This window comes from Mobula birostris, chromosome 10 (assembly GCF_030028105.1).
Source record: "Mobula birostris isolate sMobBir1 chromosome 10, sMobBir1.hap1, whole genome shotgun sequence".
In the NCBI taxonomy this organism is placed as follows: domain Eukaryota; kingdom Metazoa; phylum Chordata; class Chondrichthyes; order Myliobatiformes; family Myliobatidae; genus Mobula; species Mobula birostris.
Window position 1 is genome coordinate 4585743 of NC_092379.1, and position 19585 is coordinate 4605327.

Here is a 19585-nt window from a genome sequence, read left to right on the forward strand (position 1 = left end):
CGGCACTCGGCGGGTTAAGCGCCCAGCGGGGATGCGGCACTCGGCGGGTTAAGCGCCCAGCGGGGATGCGGCACTCGGCGGGTTAAGCGCCCAGCGGGGATGCGGCACTCGGCGGGTTAAGCGCCCAGCGGGGATGCGGCACTCGGCGGGTTAAGCGCCCAGCGGGGATGCGGCACTCGGCGGGTTAAGCGCCCAGCGGGGATGCGGCACTCGGCGGGTTAAGCGCCCAGCGGGGATGCGGCACTCGGCGGGTTAAGCGCCCAGCGGGGATGCGGCACTCGGCGGGTTAAGCGCCCAGCGGGGATGCGGCACTCGGCGGGTTAAGCGCCCAGCGGGGATGCGGCACTCGGCGGGTTAAGCGCCCAGCGGGGATGCGGCACACAGCGGGGATGCGGCACTCGGCGGGTTAAGCGCCCAGCGGGGATGCGGCACACAGCGGGGATGCGGCACTCGGCGGGTTAAGCGCCCAGCGGGGATGCGGCACACAGCGGGGATGCGGCACTCGGCGGGTTAAGCGCCCAGCGGGGATGCGGCACACAGCGGGGATGCGGCACTCGGCGGGTTAAGCGCCCAGCGGGGATGCGGCACACAGCGGGGATGCGGCACTCAGCGGGTTAAGCGGCCAGCGGGGATGCGGCACTCAGCGGGTTAAGCGGCCAGCGGGGATGCGGCACTCAGCGGGTTAAGCACCCAGCGGGGATGCGGCACTCAGCGGGTTAAGCACCCAGCGGGGATGCGGCACTCAGCGGGTTAAGCGCCCAGCGGGGATGCGGCACTCGGCGGGTTAAGCGCCCAGCGGGGATGCGGCACTCGGCGGGTTAAGCGCCCAGCGGGGATGCGGCACTCAGCGGGTTAAGCACCCAGCGGGGATGCGGCACTCGGCGGGTTAAGCGCCCAGCGGGGATGCGGCACACAGCGGGTTAAGCACCCAGCGGGGATGCGGCACACAGCGGGTTAAGCACCCAGCGGGGATGCGGCACTCAGCGGGTTAAGCGCCCAGCGGGGATGCGGCACACAGCGGGTTAAGCACCCAGCGGGGATGCGGCACACAGCGGGTTAAGCACCCAGCGGGGATGCGGCACTCAGCGGGTTAAGCGCTCCCGACCGGCGAGTCACTGGCGGATCGGAGTGATCCTCCGTCCATATATGGAGATGCCGTGAATTCTCCGCCCTGATAGGCTGGCGGCGCCTCGCAAGTGTCTGTCAACAAATGGCCTCCCTCCTCCGGCGCTGCAGATGCTAGCGACAGGCGGACTCCGGCCCTGCGAGACCCTCGACACGCAGCTTCACCGCGATCCGGACTCGGGGCCGGAGAGGACCGGAGCGGTTCGGGATGCATCACGCCGCAAGATCTGAACTCATCGCGTCTCTCCACACCAGCCCGCAGCTGATCGGTGTGTGCGAGTGAGCGAGACCGTGTGTCTGCGTGTGCGTGTGCGTGTATGTAGTACGCGTGTCTCTCCCGAAGACCATCCCACTCGAGGCCCGGATTGCATGGCAGAGCAGGGGACTCGATTGCTGTCAACACTGGCCAGAAGACGCCACGCTCGGGCATCTACTTCTTTGTGATGAAGGTGAGCTGTTAATCCGGGGAAGGGCTGCGGTGGTTTTTAGGATTAGCGGAGCGTCCGTTTCGGCTGCGATCCGTTCCGTTTCCTGCGCCCCGCGTTTGCACTTGTGGAGTTAAAATCCCCCTCCGGGTCGGTCCGGCTCGGGAAGGGAACACCGCCGCTTTCGCTGCGTCTCCTTCGCCGGCCAGCCGTTGGCTCGGCTCGGCTCGGGTGACATTCTGCGATCCGCGATTCCGGCGCGGCTCTTGTGTTGACATCTCCTGCCGGACACGCGTCCCCCCCCCCCCCCCACTCCTCCCCGTCACCCGTCACTGGGGCCTCCGTCCTGCCGGGGTGTGTGCTCGTGATTCACAGAAACCAGCTTCACGATCACCGGCGAGAGACCTGTTAACTTTGCGGCAGGGAACAATGCACTGCGTGATAGTGTAGAGACGAAACTGAATTACAGTGGATATTTAATTAAATCAGGAGTGCAGGAAACAGAAAATTTTAAAAAAAGTAGCGAGGCAGTGTCCATGGGTTCATTCAGAAATCTGATGGCAGAGGGGAAGAAGTTGTTCCTGAATCGCTGAGTGTGTGTCTTCAGGCTCCTGTACCTCCTTCCTGATGGTAGCGATGAGTAGAGGGCATGTCCTGGGTGATGGGGGTCCTTAATAATGGATGCTGCCCTTTTTCTTTTGACGCATCGCTCCTTGAAGATGTCCTGGGTGCTGGTGATCATGATAGAGCTGACAGTTTACAACTCTGCAGCTAATTTCGATCCTGTGCAGTAGCCTGCCCACTAAACCGGCCGGTGATGCAGCCAGTTAGAATGCTCTCCACGGTATAGCTGTAGGAATTTGCAGGGGGCCCGTGATTTTCCAGAGCTTTTCCCCCAAAACACACACACACACACACACACAGTCTAGGGATAAACACCCCAACCCCTAAGAAACTGGGTTAAACTGATCACTTTTCTGAAAAAACTCCCGCTGTTATTGTGGAACTCAACAGTGGGAAGTCCGAAGTTTAATTCAGCCCCGCGCGTCAGCCCGGTGAGGAATTGACCGGGCTGGGAAAGGGCTGATGCCGAGATTGGGCCGCTGGCTGAGAGAGCTGCGGACTTGGCCGCGGTTCAGCGGCGGGGACTGAGGCAGGCTGTGCTTGTGGCACTGAGCGACTGGTATCGATCGCCTCCGGGGCTGTGCTGCGGGCTGCCCTTTCCAATCCGGGCCGGCCTGTGGATCAATAACTGATACCGAAAACATCGCGTGGTGGGGGGGGGGGTGGCTTTATTTAAAAGGCGCTTGCAGGAAATTAACTTGTACTGACGCCTCTCTCACTGAGATAGGCAGTGTTGTTGATGTGTCTGGTCAGAGGTTGCAGGTGAAGGCTGAGGGAGATTCCATCACCACTCACTGTCTCTTCCACCCTCCCCATTGTAGAGGGCACAAGGCTCACCAAGGTAACTAGCCCAACTCTCAGATTCCCATTCCCCCCCCCCAGTCTAAGTTGGGGTGCTGTGGGGCTTCTTACTGACCCATACAGATTCCTGCCCCCTCCTAGAAGGTCAGTTTGCCCCATTCCCTAACTCTTTGTGGGGGTCATTTCCCCAAGTCCCTGACTGCTGGGGCAGGGGCAAGGAGGCATTTGCCTGATGGCTAACTCTGTGTGTGTGTTTGTGTTTGTGTTTGGAGGGCTTCACTTGCCCAATTCCTTGACTCTTACGGGTCCATTCCCTAAATCACTGACTCTTTTGGGGGAGGAAATGGGAGGGGTCAGTTTCTTGAACCCTAACCCCTCAGGGAAGTCTGTTGCCCAATTCCCTGACTCATTCTGGGGTGGGGGAGGTAGGGGGTTTTGTTATCTTGAGCATCAGGAGACCAGACAAAGCTGATTTATTTGAGTTTGAATTAGATTCAGTTTTTACTGAGATTACTGGTAAAACTGCATTTTGATGACACAATGGTGGCCACAGAAAGGCTTAATTAAGTAAATAGACCAGGTACTGATTTACAGAATAACCTGATTATGCACAGGTCTAACAGTAAATCCAATTTTCTATTACAACAATGGGTACACACCATAGCCTAATCAGTGAAGTTCCTGAAACATGCCATATTCTGTGCCTCTGTGGTTCACCTGTTAGCACATCAGCACAACCCTGCTCGATGAAGGCCTGCTGGAGGGTTTCGGCCCGAAACGTCCACTGTTTATTCCCCCTCCATGGATGCTGCCCGACCTGCTGAGTTCCTCTAGCATTTTCTGTGTGTGTTGGTCTGGGTTTCCAGCATCTGCAGAATCTCGTGTCCGCATCCACATTTACTACTGTGTGCCGTGTCGTATGACGTGGGAGATCACGGTCTTCCTTGGGGAATTTTTCTACAGAAGCGATTAGCCATTGCCATCTTCTGAGCAGTGCCTTTACAAGACGGGTGACCCCAGCCATTAAAGTCAAAGCCGATTTTATTATCAGAGTACACGTATGTCACCATCCAGATGGCCTACTCCTGCTCCTATTTCTTATGTATGTACACCTATGAGACTCTTTGTCCTGTGGGCATACTCAGCAAATCTATAGAATAGTAACTATAACAGGATCAATGAAAGATCAACCAGAGTGCAGAAGACAACAAACTGTGCAAATGCAAATATAAATAATGAGAACATGAGATAAAGAGTCCTTAAAGTGAGATCATTGGTTGTGGGAACATCTCAATGGATGGGCAAGTGAGTGTAGTTATCCCCTTTTGCTCAAGAGCCTGATGGTTGAGGGGTAATAACTGTTCCTGAACCTGGTGGTGCGAGTCCTGAGGCTCCTGTAATTTCTACATGATGGCAACAGCGAGAAAAGAGCGTGTCCTGGGTGGTGGGGATCTCTGATGATGGATGCTGCTTTCCTATGACAATGTTTCATGTAAATATGCTCAGTGGTTGGGAGGGCTTTACCCGTGATAGACTACTTTTTGTAGGATTTTCCATTATCAATACTTGTTATCAATACTCCTCAGAGATTGTCTGCCTGGTGTCAGTGGTCACATAACCAGGACTTGTGATCTGCACCAGCTGCTCGTACGACCGTCCACCACCTGCTCCCATGGCTTCACCTGACTCTGATCGGGGGCTAAAGGCTGATTTATACTTGTACGTCAAATCGACACTGTAGGTAGGGCGTCGCCACGCACCCTACGCAGAGCCTACGCGGATCCCTACGCCGTAGCCTGCTGTGCACCTCTCCCAAAATGTAACTACGCATCGCAGCAAAGCAGACTGCAACAACTGTGATTGGTCTGCTTGGTAGCATCGCATTTCATCCTACGCTGCAATAGCTTCCCATTGGGCGACTGAAGGGCAGGGAAGAAACTCTGGCTGCAATGCTTTCCATAAAGCTTTACAGACCTCCGAAATTATGGAGGACACATTTCGCTTTTATGAAAAAAGACGCTCGCTTTAAACTTGTTTACCCTGAGAAAGACTACCATGACCATGAAGCTTTGCGCGGGCAGGTGTGTGCGCATGCGTGATGTGTATGAATTGCAGAGTGACGCAGACACACCAACACATAATTATAAATGCTCGCAACGGCGTAGCCCACTTGCGTAGGTTATGGCGTAAGCTGGTACGCACAAGTATAAATCACCCTTAAGCAGGTGCTGCACCTTGCTCAAGGGTGATCTGTAGGCTAGCGGAGGGAAGGAGCAACTTACACCTCCTTTGGTAGAGACATATCTCCACCCTGTGCCCATATTAGTTATTTGCCCTCTCTATTCTTTCCTCTACAACACAATAGCAATGTGAACAGGTTGAGGCTGGCTATTTTGAATCAAGATCAGGCTTGTTATCTTCCCAGACATACAGGCCCTTCCGGCCTGAACCCCCCCCCCCCCCATTACACTCATGTGACCAATTCACGTACTAACCTGTAGATCTTTGGAAGGTGGGAGGAAACGGGAGACTCCGGAGGAAACCCACGTGATCATGGAAAGAATGTTACGAACTCCTTACAGAGAGGGCAGGGCCGTTGGCGGTTCAAAGCGTTAGGCTGACATTACCGCTACGTTACAGTGATAACTGTCGTTATCATTGGCATCCGGCGTGAAGTTTGTTGTTTTGTGGCAGCAGTACTGTAGAAGGCAAATCTGCAATGAATAGGGAAATGGTGCGAAAGAGGCAAAGTGAGGTGGTGGTCATGGGTTCAGTGTCCATTCAGGAATCGGATGGCAGAGGGGAAGAAGCTGTTCCTGAATGGCTGAGTGTGTGACTTCAGGCTCCTGTACCTCCTCCCTGCTGGTAGCGATGAGAAGAGGGCCTGTCCTGGGTGGTGGGGGTCCTTAATGATGGATGCTGCCTTCATTAGGCATCACCATTTGAAAATATCCCAGATGTGTGGGGGGGGGGGGAGATGGCTTTTGGCCATGTTGGTGCTCGGTGATTCTGCAACCCTCTAAAGGCTCTTGTGATCTTGTATATTAGACTTCTAATAAATGATATATTGGGTGGTGGAGTGGAGATGCATCTCCACCAAAGGAGGTGTAAGGTGCTCCTTTCGTCCGCTAGCCTGCAGGTCACCCTTGGGCAAGGTGTAGCACCTGCTTAACCCCCCTCACCCCTCCCCACACCCCCCCCGATCAGGGTCACATGAAGCCATGGGAGCAGGTGGTGGATGGTCGTTCGAGCAGCTGGTGCAGATCACAAGTCCTGGTTATGTGACCACTGACACCAGGCAGACAATTTCTGAAGAGTACTGATAATGGCTGGAGTCACCCGTCTTGTAAAGACACTGCCCAGAAGAAGACAATGGCAAACCACTTCTATAGAAAAATTTGCCAAGAACAATCACAGTCGTGGAAAGACCACGATCACCCACTTCATACGACACGGAATATAATGAACGGACTGACCTCCATACCGGGTGGCGATGGAACCAGTTAGAATGCTCTCCGTCATACATTCATAGAAATTTTTGGGCATCTTTGGTGACAATCCTAATCTCCTCTAATTCTTAATGAAGTCTATCCACTGTGATTGCATCAATCTGCTGAGCTCAGGAAAGATCCTCTGAGATGCTGGTGCGAGGAGTTTGAAACTGCTTACTTTTTCCATTGCTGACTCCCTGACGAGGGCCGTGTGTTCTCCCAACTTCTCCTTCCTGAAGTCCACAGTCAGTTCCTTGGTTTTGCTGAGGTTGAGTGCGAGGTTGTTATTGCAACAACGATTTGCCTCCTTATACTACGGAACCAATCCCTCCACTTTCTTCAGGGCATGTCAGGAGTGTCATGGAAGCCTCTCTGCTTGTACTGGCTCGTAAAGGATTGTCCGAGAGTGCGTGCCCGGCTCCAGCAACACTCTTGGAGCCAACTGGTATAAAAGGACTCATTTCTGTCTTGTGTAGCTCTGACTCTAAACGCAGCCAATAAGGTCCTTGAATGAGTGCTCTCGTCAACAGTGACTTGACCTGTAAAAATGGCTGGAAAGCACATTGGGATGTTCTGAAGTAGTCGCGTGAAGTGCTGTGGCTAAGTCCGCCAGACCTGACCCAGTGAATCCTGAGGCACTGAGGTTGGTACGGTGGCGTAGCGGTGAGCACGATGCTTCACGGTACCAGTGACCCGGGTTCAATTCCTGCCGCTGCCCATAAGGAGTTTGTACGCTCTGCCTGTGAACGCGTGGGTTTCCTCTGGGTGCTCCGGTTCCCTCCCACAGTCTGAAGACGTACCGGTCAGTGGGTTAACTGGTCATTGTAAATTGCCCTGTGATTTGGCTAGGGTTAAATTAAGGGGTTGCTGGTCACTGCGGCTCAAAGGGCCGGAAAGGCTGACGCTGTGCTGCATCTCAATCAATCAGCATCAAATAGCTAGGGAAGAATTTCTGGGATCCTGGCACGGATAATTGTTTCAGTTTTAGATTTGGGGCCCAGCGAGTCCATGCCACCCATGTGATCTACCAACCGGTAAGTCTTTGGACTGTGGGAGGAAACCGGAGCACCCGGAGGAAACCCACGCGGTCACGGGCAGAACGTACAAACTCCTGACAGGCGGCGGCTGGAATGGTGTTACCGATAGTCAGGGGTGAGGTACTGGAAGATTGGAGGGTGGTTAATGTTGTGCGTTTATTTAAAGAAGGCTGCAAGATCAAGCACGGGGAACGTGAGGGTGCGGAACCTGACATGAGGGGTAGGAATGTTACTGGAGGTACAGAGTGTACCTGCATTTGGATAGGCAAGCACTGATTAAAACCGCGAGACTCTGCGGATTCTGGAAATCCAGAGCGACACACACACACACACACACACAAAACGCTGGAGGAACTCGGCAGCCAAGTTCCCTCTAAGGCGAGCGCTTGTGCGTGTGCTCAAAGGAATTTTAAACAGCGTACAAAAGGTTGTCGCCCTCCACCTGGTCGGCATGTTTCGTATATTTCACAATTGTACAGAATCTCATTTCCTTTTCCGGTTCCTGATGCAGATGATTTTCTTTTAGAACTAGCTTATTTATACTGTTTTTTTTAATCGAAGAAATTATTCAGTGTGCACGTGTTGCTGTCGCTGGGCAAGAAGTTGCACAGCACAAGGTTTCTGTGCACACTGGCCATGACAGATTAGAGGGAACATCGCTCAGCAGGTCAGGCAGCATCTATGGAGAGGGACAAGAGTTGACGTTTTGGGCCGAGTGTTATGTGAAGGGTTACTTTACATTTCGGACAAGAGCCGCTTCTACCACGCCGGTCGCCGATTGGGATGCAGCAGCTGTTTCCCATTGGTTGCCATGGTACCGGTGTCCGGTGGGTGCCTGGGGCTTTGCTTTGTCAGCTTCACACTGCGACCGGTGCTGAAGGGCCTTTGGGAAAGTGTGCTGCAGATATGCGAAGGCCCACATGCTCACTTAGCTAAATAACTGTTTGTTGAATGTTTAGTTTATAGTTGTATAACTTCGGGAGACTTAATGGGGCACCTTTGAGTTTGAAGTGTTACTGAATGTTCAGTGTCATAGCTTCTGTAACTAATGGTGGCTTAGATGTTTGATCGAATATTTAACTGTCTGTAACTGAATGGCTAATGTGCTTATTTGTAGTCAGTGTCCTCTGTCTCAATTACCAAACCGGTAAACCTGCTTCCTTGTAACACCGAGACCCTTCAGCAGGAATAATGACATCAGTCCAGTTGAAGGGATTGGCCAAAGACGCCCTCTGCTTATTCCTCTCCATGGATGCTGCCTGAAGGGCGGACTGGAATAGCCAGCGTGGATCTGTGCATGGGAGATCATGTCTCACAAATTTGATTGAGTTTTTTTTGAAGAAGTGACCAAGAGTGTTGGCGAGGGCAGGGCGGTGAGGTGTGAATGTGGTCTTTAGCAATCCCTTTGAGAAGGTTCTGCGTGGTGGCCTGATCCAGCTGAGCTGGCTAAGTGGGTACAAAACTGGCCTGGTGACGGGAGTGAGTCAAAAGACAAAGTCAGGTCCAACATCATGCACAAGTGTATGTGTGCAGAGGTGCTCTGAAAAACTTACTTGCAGCAGCATCACAGGCTTGGAGTGTCAAGTATTGGAATTGGCTTATTATTGTCTCATAGCAGTCAAAAGCTTGTCTTGTGTGCTGTTCATACAGATCAACGTTCTCCCTCCCTCCTGCCATCTGGCAAAAGGTACGGAAGCATTCGGGCTCCTACGACCGGACTGTGCAACAGTTTCTTCCCCCAAGCCATCAGACTCCTCAATACTCAAGAGTCTAGACTGACATCCAGGTTATTTATTATTATATTGTGGCGGCTCGCCCACGCAGCAAGCGAACCGGCTCCAGCAGTCGCCGGTTAGCCCGCAGCCAGTGGCAGCCGAAAGGGCTCTGAGTGCGGGGCAGACCTCGGCCCGGAAGCTGACGTCGCTCCCGCCCCACAAAGGGCAGGGGTTGCTGGGAGCGGGTTACTTAAGCGCGCGCCGATTCAAACCGTAAATATTTTCAACCAGACCCTGCTCAATTCAGTGTGTTGTTTTTGCTCATCGCGTATCATCGTGACTACATTGGTGACCCCGACATGATATGAGCATGCAACCTTCCCATGGAACGAGCATGGCGGTCGGCAGCGGCGGGTCCTGGAACCCCACCTTTGATGATAAAAACACCAAGACTCAGAAGTGGTGCTGTCCCTTGGTGTGGGTGTTCGGTGCTCCGCTGCTGGGGTGTGGGAGGGCTGGGCTTTCGGCCGTGCCGCAGCACCAATTTCGATGGTGGTTCCGCCATTTTGTTTGGCGCGCCAAAGTACGTCCACGCGGGCAGCCACCCTGCGCGGGTCTCTGAAGCCTTCACCTGCTAGCAAGAGGCGGATGTCTTCTGGCATTTGTCCAAGAAGATCTGTTCAAACAGCAGGCAAGGCTTACGGCCGTCTGCCAGTGCTAGCATGTCGCTCATCAGGGCTGATGGCGCGTGGTCACCCAGGCCATCCATATGCAGTAACTGCACAACCCGTTCACAGCGGGCGAGGCCAAACGTGCGGATTAACAGGGCCTTGAGTGCCTTGTACCTGTCTGTTGCCGGGGTCTGATGCAGAAAGTCAATAACGCGACCCGCTGTCTTCTGTTCGAGGGTGCCCACCACGTAGTAATACCTGGTGGCGTCTGAGACGGTTTGCCTGACCTGGAACTGGGCCTCCACTTGCTCAAACCAGACCAGGGGTTGGGTGGTCCAGAAGGTCGGCAGTTTAAGGGAAACTGCATTCTGTCCAAATGCCGTTGGACCGTCGGGGTCACCAATGTAGTTGCACTGATATGCAACAAGTGAAAACGACACACTGAGTCAAGCAGGGTCTGGTTGTAAACATTTACTGTTTGAATCAGCGCGCGCTTAAGCAACCTGCTCCCAGCAACCCCCGCCCTTTGCGACGTTGGCTTCCGGGCCGAGGTCTGCCCGCAGTCAGGGCCCCCTCGGTTGCCGCCGGCTGCGGACTCGCCGGCGACTGCTGGAGCCGGTTGGCTTGCTGCGTGGGCGAGCCGCCACAATATTGTAATTTGTCCTCTACTGTGCCTGTTGTCTTGTTTATTAATTATTGTACTGCCCTGCAGTGTTTTATGCACTTTATGTAGTCCTGTGCAGGTCTGTAGTCTAGTGTAGTTTTAATGTTTTACGTAGTCTAGTGTAGCCTTGTGCTGTTTCACATAGTCTAGTGTAGTTTTGTGTTGTTTTATGTAGCACCAGGGTCCTGGAGGAACGTTGTTTTGTTTTTACTGTGTACTGTACCAGCAGCTTATGGTCGAAATGACAAGAAACTTGACTTGACAAAGATTGGGCAGACTAATCTCAGGGTTGTATAGCACGTACGTACTTTTCAAAGCTCGAAGTAAGTTCTGTCAACAAAGTACATATATGTTACCAGATACAACCCTGAGATTCATCTTCTTGAGGGCATGATCAATAAATCCACAATAGAATAACGATCGTAATGAATCAATTACAGACCACACCACTTGAGTGTTCGACCACAGTGCAGAAGATGGCCAACTGTGCAACACAAAAGAATAATAATAATAAATATCAAGAGCATGAGATGAAGAGTCCTTGAAAGTGAGTCACACACATCAAAGTTGCTGGTGAACGCAGCAGGCCAGGCAGCATCTCTAGGAAGAGGTGCAGTTGGCGTTTCAGGCCCAGACCCTTTGTCAGGACCTGCAACTTTGATGTGTGTTGCTTGAATTTCCAGCATCTGCAGAATTCCTGTTGTTTGAAAGTGAGTCTATAGGTTGTGGGAACAGTTCAATGTTGGGGCAAGTGAAGTTGAGTGAAGTTATCCCCTCTGGTTCAAGGGGCTGATGGTTGAGGGGTAATAGCGATGCCTGAAGCTGGTGGTGTGAGTTCTGAGGCTCCTGTGCCTTCTTCCTGATGGCAGCAGCGAGGAGAGAGCATGTGCTGGGTGCTGGGGTAGTCCCTGGTGATGGATGCTCCTTTTCCTGCAAGAACGCTTCATGTAGATGTGCTCGATGTTGGGGAGGACTTTCCCCCATGGTGGACTGGGCCGTATCCGTTACTTCTTGTCAGATTTTGCGTTCAAGGGCGTTGGTGTTTCCATACCAGACTGTGGTGCAGCCAGTCAATGTACTCTCCTCTACACATCTATAGAATTTTGACAAAGTTTTTGGATGTCATGCCGAATGCCTGAAGAAGTAGAGACACTGCCGTGCTTTCTTTATAATTGCATTTACGTGCTGGGCCCAGGACTTCGTCTGAAATAACACCGAGGAATTTAAAGTTGCTGACTCTTTCCACCTCTGATGGTCCAATGAGGACTGGCTCGTGGACCTCTGCTTTCCCTCTCCTGACGTCAATAATCAGCCCTTTGGTCTTATCGACATTGAGCTGTAGTTATGACATCACTCGGCCAGTTTTCAGTCTCCCTGCTACTCATCACCACATTTGATTTGGCTGACGACAGTGGTGCGGGTACTCTGATAATCAATGTACTTTGAATCCTTGAAATCATTTCACAGCGCATTGAGCTGGAAGAGGGTAAAATAATAACATAATGGGTTTATACAACATAAACCAGGAGATTATGGACCAATGAGTCTGACATCAGTTATCGGAAGGTTTTCTAAGGGACCGGATATATAAGTATTTGGTTAGACATGGACTGATTAAGGATTAAGGATAGTCAGCATGGCTTCATGCATGTATGTCATGTCTAACCAATCTTGAAGAGTTTTTCGAGAAAGTTACCGGGAAAGTGGATGACAGCTGGGCAGTGAATGTTGTCTACAACTCTACATGAACTTAAGCAAGGCATTTGACAAGGTCCCGCGTGGGAGGCTGGTCAGGAAGGTTCAGTCGCTGAGCATTCAGGGTGAGGTAGTAAACTGGATTTGACATTGGCTTTGTGGGAGAAACCAGAGAGTGGTTGTAGATGGTTGTCTCTCTGACTGGAGGCCTGGGACTATTGGTGTGCCACAGGGATCGGTGCTGGGTCCTTCGTGTATATCAATGATCTGGATAATAATGTGGTTAACTAGATCGGCAAATTTGCGGAAGACACCAAGACTGGGGGTGTAGTGGACAATGAGGAAGGCCATCATGGCTTGTGGAGGGGTCTGCATCAGCTGGATAAATGGGCTGAAAAATGGCAGATGGAATTTAATGAAGACAAGTGTGAGGTAGGTTTCGTACAGTGAACAGTCAGGCATTGAGGAGTGTGGTAGAACAAAGGGATCTGGGAATACCGGTCCATAATTCATTGACAGTGGCTTCACAGGTAGATAGGGTCATAAAGAAAGCTTTTGGCACGTTGGCTTTCATAAATCAAAGTACTGACTACAGGAAATGGGATGTTACGTTGAAGTTGTATAAGACGTTGGTGAGGCCTAACTTGGAGGATTGTGTGCAGTTTTGGTCACCTACCTACAGGAAAGATGTAAATAAGGTTAAAAGAGTGCAGGGGAAATTTACAAGGATGTTGCCAGGACTGGAGGACCTGAGTTATAAGGAAAGATTGAATAGGTTAGGACTTTATTCCTTGGAACGTAGAGGATTGAGGTGAGGTTTGATAGAGGCATACAAAATTGTGAGGGGTATAGACAGAGTAAACACAAACAGGTTTTTTCCATTGAGGTTGGGTGGAACTGCAACCAGAGGTCATGGGTTAAGGGTGAAACGTGAAAAGTTTGAGGGGAATATGAGGGGAAACTTCACTCTGAGGGTGGTGAGAGTGTGGAACGAGCTGGCAGCACAAGTGATGCATGCGAGCTCGATTTCAATGTTCAAGTGAAGTTTGGATAGGTACATGGATGACGGGTATGGAGGGCTATGGACACGGTGCAGGTCGACGGGAGTAGACAGGTTAAGTGGTTCAGCACGGACTAAATGGGCCGAAGGGCCTGTTTCAGTGCTGTACTTTTTTGCGAATCTGTGATTCTGATAACAATACAGAACACGGTGCAGCACATCACACAAACCAATCTTCCGTCCGTGGACTCACTTTACACCGCACGCTGTCAGAGCAGTGCTGCCAGAATAATCAAGGACACGACCCACCTAGCCAACACACTTTTCGTCCCTCTTCCCTCCGGGAGAAGGCTCAGGAGCTTGAAGACTTGTACGGACAGATTTGGAAACAGCTTCTTTCCAACTGTGATAAGACTGCTGAACGGATCCTGACCCGGATCTGGGCCGTACCCTCCAAATATCCGGACCTGCCTCTCGGTTCTTTTGCACTACCTTACTTCCCATTTTTCTATTTTCTATTTATGACTTATAATTTAAATTTTTAATATCTACTATCGATTTGTACTCCAGGGAACGTGAAGCGCAGAATCAAATATCGCTGTGATGATTGTACGTTCTAGTATCAACTGTTTGGCGAAAATAAAGTATAAAATGTAAAGGACACCAAAAGAGCACAGTGCAGGTAAATGACACAATGCAAGTGCCTGGTCTGCAACGTTTACAAGGTAAAACACAAATTAAACGTGGATCGTACAAGCTCATCACAGGTAAGGCACTCCTTTCCACTGAGCACATCAACAAGGAGTGCTGTTGCAGTAGGGCAGCGTCCGTGATGAAGGGGACCCAGGTCTTGCTCACGTCTTGACGCTGTCGTCAGTCAGGAGGTTCAGCAGCATCTGGATCTGCACCACAGCGTTCAGGAACAGTCACAATCCGTCAGCCGTCAGGCTCCTGAACAGAGTTGCAGTGAACTCTGAACTGATTTCCACAACCTATGTACTCGCTGTCAAGGACTCTGCATCCCATGTTCTCAGTATTATTGATTTATTGATTTTTTTGTGTTAGCTTCTTTAGCACATTGTGTTTGTACTTTTCCATTGATTTTACTGTATCTCTTTGTTCTGTGAGTGCTGCAAGAAAACGAACTTCAGGGTTGTATGTGGTGACTTTGATAATAAATTTACTTTGAACTTTGAGAAAGAACACAATCAGGACGAACAGAAATCTCTGGTAGGGCAGGGTGGTGGATGTGGTCACAGTGTTTTGCGGGTTGGTTGAAGGACTGACTGGTTGGAGGAAGGTAGCTGTCCCTAGTGTGGGACTTCAGGCTTCTGTACCTCCTGCCCGATGGTAGCCTTGAGGAGATGGCGTAACCACGACGGTGGGGTTCTTCGATGTCTCCTGGAGGCAGCACCTGAGTCAGAATTGGGTTTAATATCAGCCGCATATCTTATGAAATCTGTTATGTGGCGTCAGTACGTTGCAATGCATAATAAGACAATAAGTAAATAAGTAAACACGAAGAGATCTGCAGATGCATTCACCAGCAACTCTTATGTGTGTTGGTTGAAGTAAGTAAGTAGTGAGGTAGTGTTCATGGGTTCAATGTCCATTCCGAAATCAGATAGAAACCATAGAAAAACTACAGCACAGAAACAGGCCTTTTGGCCCTTCTTGGCTGTGCCGAACCATTTTCTGCCTAGTCCCACTGACCTGCACACGGACCATATCCCTCCATACACCTCCCATCCATGTATCTGTCCAATTTCATTCCATACTCCCACCACTCTCTGTGTGAAGAAGCCCCCCCTAATGTTCCCCTTAAACTTTTCCCCCCTCACCCTTAACCCATGTCCTCTGGTTTTTTTCTCCCCTTGCCTCAGTGGAAAAAGCCTGCTTGCATTCACTCTATCTATACCCATCATAATTTTATATACCTCTATCAAATCTCACCTCATTCTTCTACGCTCCAGGGAATAAAGTCCTAACCTATTCAACCTTTCTCTGTAACTGAGTTTCTCAAGTCCCGGCAATGTCCTTGTAAACCTTCTCTGCACTCTTTCAACCTTATTTATATCCTTCCTGTAATTTGGTGACCAAAACTGAACACAATACTCCAGATTCGGCCTCACCAGTGCCTTATACAACCTCACCATAACATTCCAGCTCTTATACTCAATACTTTGATTAAGAAAGGCCAATGTACCAAAGGCTCTCTTTACGACCCAATCTACCTGTGACGCCACTTTTAGGGAATTTTGTATCTGTATTCCCAGATCCTTCTGTTCTACTGCACTCCTCAGTGCCTTACCATTAACCCTGTATGTTCTACGTTGGTTTGTCCTTCCAAAGTGCAATACCTCACACTTGTCTGTATTAAGCTCCATCTGCCATTTTTCAGCCCATTTTTCCAGCTGGTCCAAATCCCTCTGCAAGCTTTGAAAACCTTCCTTACTGTCCACTACACCTCCAATCTTCGTATCATCAGCAAATTTGCTGATCCAATTTACCACATTATCATCCAGATCATTGATATAGATGACAAATAACAATGGACCCAGCACTGAGCCCTGTGGCACACCACTAGTCACAGGCCTCCACTCTGAGAAGCAATCCTCTACTACCACTTTTTGGCTTCTTCCATCGAGCCAATGTCTAATCCAATTTACCACCTCTCCATGTATACCTAGTGACTGAATTTTCCTAACTAACCTCCCATGCGGGACCTTGTCAAAGGCCTTACTGAAGTCCATGTAGACAACATCCACTGCCTTCCCTTCATCCACTTTCCTGGTAACCTCCTCGAAAAACTCCAATAGATTGGTCAAACATGACCTACCATGCACAAAGCCATGTTGACTCTCCCTAATAAGTCCCTGTCTATCCAAATACTTGGCAGATTCTGTCTCTTAGTACTCCCTCCAATAACTTACCCACTACCGACGTCAAATTTACCGGCCTATAATTTCCCGGATTACTTTTTGTTTCTTTTTTAAACAACGGGACAACATGAGCCATTCTCCAATCCTCCGGCACCTCACCTGTAGACACCGACATTTTAAATATTTCTGCCAGGGTCCCTGCAATTTCAACACTAGTCTCCTTCAAGGTCCGAGGGAATACCCTGTCAGGTCCTGGGGGTTTATCCACTTTAATTTGCCTCAAGATAGCAAGCACCTCCTCCTTTTCAATCTGTACAGTTTCCATGATCTCACTACTTGTTTCCCTCAATTCCATAGACTTCATGCCAGTTTCCTTAGTAAATCCAGACGGAAAAAAACCCATTTAAGATCTCCCCCATTTCCTTTGGTTCTGCACAAAGCCGACCACTCTGATCTTCAAGAGGACCAATTTTATCCCTTACCATCCTTTTGCTCTTAATATACTTGTAAAAGCTCTTTGGATTATCCTTCACTTTGACTGCCAAGGCAACCTCATGTCTCCTTTTAGCCCTTCTGATTTCCTTCTTAAGTATTTTCTTGCACTTTTTATACTCCTCAAGCACCTTATTTACTCCGTTTCCTATTCATGTCATACAACTCTCTGTTCTTCTTTATCAGAGTTGCAATATCCCTTGAGAACCAAGGTTCCTTATTCCTATTCACTTTGCCTTTAATCCTGACAAGAACATATTAGCTCTGCACTCTCAAGATTTCTCCTTTGAAGGTTTCCCACTTACCGATCACATCCTTGCCAGGGAACAACCTGTCCCAATCCACGCTTTTTAGATCCTTTCTCATTTCTTCAAATTTGGCCTTCTTCCAGTTTAGAACCTCAACCCTAGGGCCAGATCTATCTTTATCCCTGATCAAGTTGAAACTAATGGTGTTATGATCACTGGAACCGAAGCGCTCCCCTACACACACTTCCGTCACTTGTCCTAACTCGTTTCCTAACAGGAGATCCAATATTGCATCCCCTCTAGTTGGTACCTCTATATATTGATTTAGAAAACTTTCCTGAACACATTTTACAAACTAACCCATCTAGACCCCTAACAGTATGGGAGTCCCAATCAATATGTGGAAAATTAAAATTAAAATCCCCTACCACCACAACTTTATGTTTCCTGCAGTGGCCTGCTATCTCTCTGCAGATTTGCTCCTCCAATTCTTGCTGGCTATTGGGTGGTCTATAATACAACCCCACTAAAATGGCCATACCTTTCCTGTTTCTCAGCTCCAGCCGTAAGAAGCTGTTCCTGAATCATTGAGTGTGTGTCTTCGGGCTCCTGTACCTCCTCCCTGATGGAAGTAATGAGAACAGGGCATGTTCTGGGTGGTGGGGGTCCTTAATGATGGACGCTGCCTTTTTGAGGCATCGCTCCCTGAAGGTGTCCCGGATGCTGGACAGGCTGGCTGAGTTTAGAACTTTCTGCAGCTTCTTTCGATCCCCTCCGATACCAGACAGTGTTGCAGCCAGTTAGAATGCTTGCCACAGCATATCTGTAGAACTGTGCGGGTGTCTGATGACGTAGAAGCTTCCATTATTGGAGAGAGATGTGCCATTGGGTCAGTCCGTCCCTCTCTGCACCCGAGCGTAAAGCCCTGATTCCAGCCAACATAGCTCACTGGGTCATGTGGGACACAAATCTCCAAAACCTTACGACAAGGTCGTGGTCCTCAGAAGTTAGTGCCAAGGTATCACCTGCATTGACTTTGCATTCATTATATTTAGTGTAACAGAGTGGAATAGGCCCTTCCGCCCAACAAGCCACAACAGCCAGCAACCGGCCTACTGAACCCTAGCCTCATCGCAGGACAATTCACAATGACCAGTTAACCTACCAAGTGGTACGTCTTTGGATTGTGGGAGGAAAAACACCCAAATTAAATCCGTGCTGTCACGGGGAAACGTACAAACTCCTTTAAGGGTGTTGCCGGCACCCGAATTGAACTCTGAACTCTCCAAACTCCCTACCCTGTCCAATTCTGGCCTCCTACATTGGAGAGACGGGCATCTGTGGGCGCTGGGATCTGGAGCAGAAAACGGTCTGCTGGAGGAACCGGGCAGGTCAGGACTGACGCAGGGGTTTGACTCAAAACATCAGCAGTTCCTTCTACCGATGCAGCTCATCCCGCTGGGTTCCTCCGGCAGATTGTTCCTGGCCTCCACGATGTTCCCTTAGTTCATTCCCTCTCTCGCTGGTAACAGTGCCTAGTTCTACTGGAGCCGGAACCCTTCCCTGAATCCTCCACTCCATGCATTTCAGTTCCAAATTCTGACTGAAACCATTGGTGAGAAGTCACTTGTGACATCTTACCACGACGACTGAATTATTACAGTACAGAGACAGGTTATTTGGCCCGTCGAGTCCATGCCATCTCATGGTTAAGCATGTTGTTAGCACGTCCCCGTCAGGGATTCCCAACCTCATTTTGTACATGCCATGGGGCCCCCTACTCCCGAGAGGTGGTCTCTCTGCCTCCCTCAGTGCTGCTGGAGGTTGGTGCTGAAGTTCCCGGTCTGCGGTTTATGGTTTGGACTCTTCTGATTTTATATTTTTATATTTGGTGTTTTCACTAGTTCTTTCTTGTTGACATTGGTGCAATTTGGCTTTTTTTTGCATGTGTGTGGGGGGGGGTTGATATTCTTCTTGCCATTGGCATGATTTGTTTTTTTTTTGCGTGTGGGGGCTTGATGTTCTTGTTGCTGTCTGCGGGATTTGTTTTGTTTTGCACCGGGGTGGCGGGGGGCGTGGTTGGTGTTTTTCTTTGAACGGCTTCCCCGGGTTTCTTTGCTTCCTGACTATCTGGAGAAGACGAATCTCAGGGAGTTGTATACTGCACACACACTTTGATAATAAACGTACCGTGAACCTGTCATTAAACGAGGGGTACATGGACCCCAGGTTAGGAACCCCTACAGTGCAAGTTATCCTCTCTCAAATGTCAGTCTCATAGAGCACCTCTGTACAGAAACAGGCCATTCGGCCCTTCTAGCCCATGCTGGATGGTTACTCTGCCTACTCCCATCGACCCACACCTGGACCATATCTCTCCATACCCCTCTCACCCATGTACTTGCCCAAACTTAAATGTTGAAATCGAGCCCACTTCCAGCAGCAGCTCGTTCCACACACCCACCACCCTCTGAGTGAAGAAGCTCCCCCCTCAGCTTCCCCTTAAACATCTCACTGTTGGGTAGATATTACTTTGTCACTTCATCACTTCCTGCCTATCACTTCCCCCTGTGTCCCCTCCTGCTTCCCTTTCTCCTGTGGTCTATTAAGAAATGATACAATATTCCTCCGGTGTGATATCACAGAAACACAGGACAGACCAAGACTGAAAAACTGACAAAAACCACATAATTATAACATATAGTTACAACAGTG

General features: G+C 50.0%; 1 protein-coding gene across 1 annotated transcript in view; it reads left to right on the forward strand.

Annotated features, from left to right (window-relative positions):
• The first annotated feature begins 1191 nt into the window (after nt 1-1191).
• Nucleotides 1192-19585, forward strand: part of fbxo46 (F-box protein 46) — a 41251-nt gene continuing 22857 nt past the window's right edge. Inside the window, exon 1 of the mRNA XM_072269835.1 lies at nt 1192-1574. The gene's annotated coding sequence lies outside the window, so the exon portion shown is untranslated. The remainder of the gene's footprint in view (nt 1575-19585) is intronic.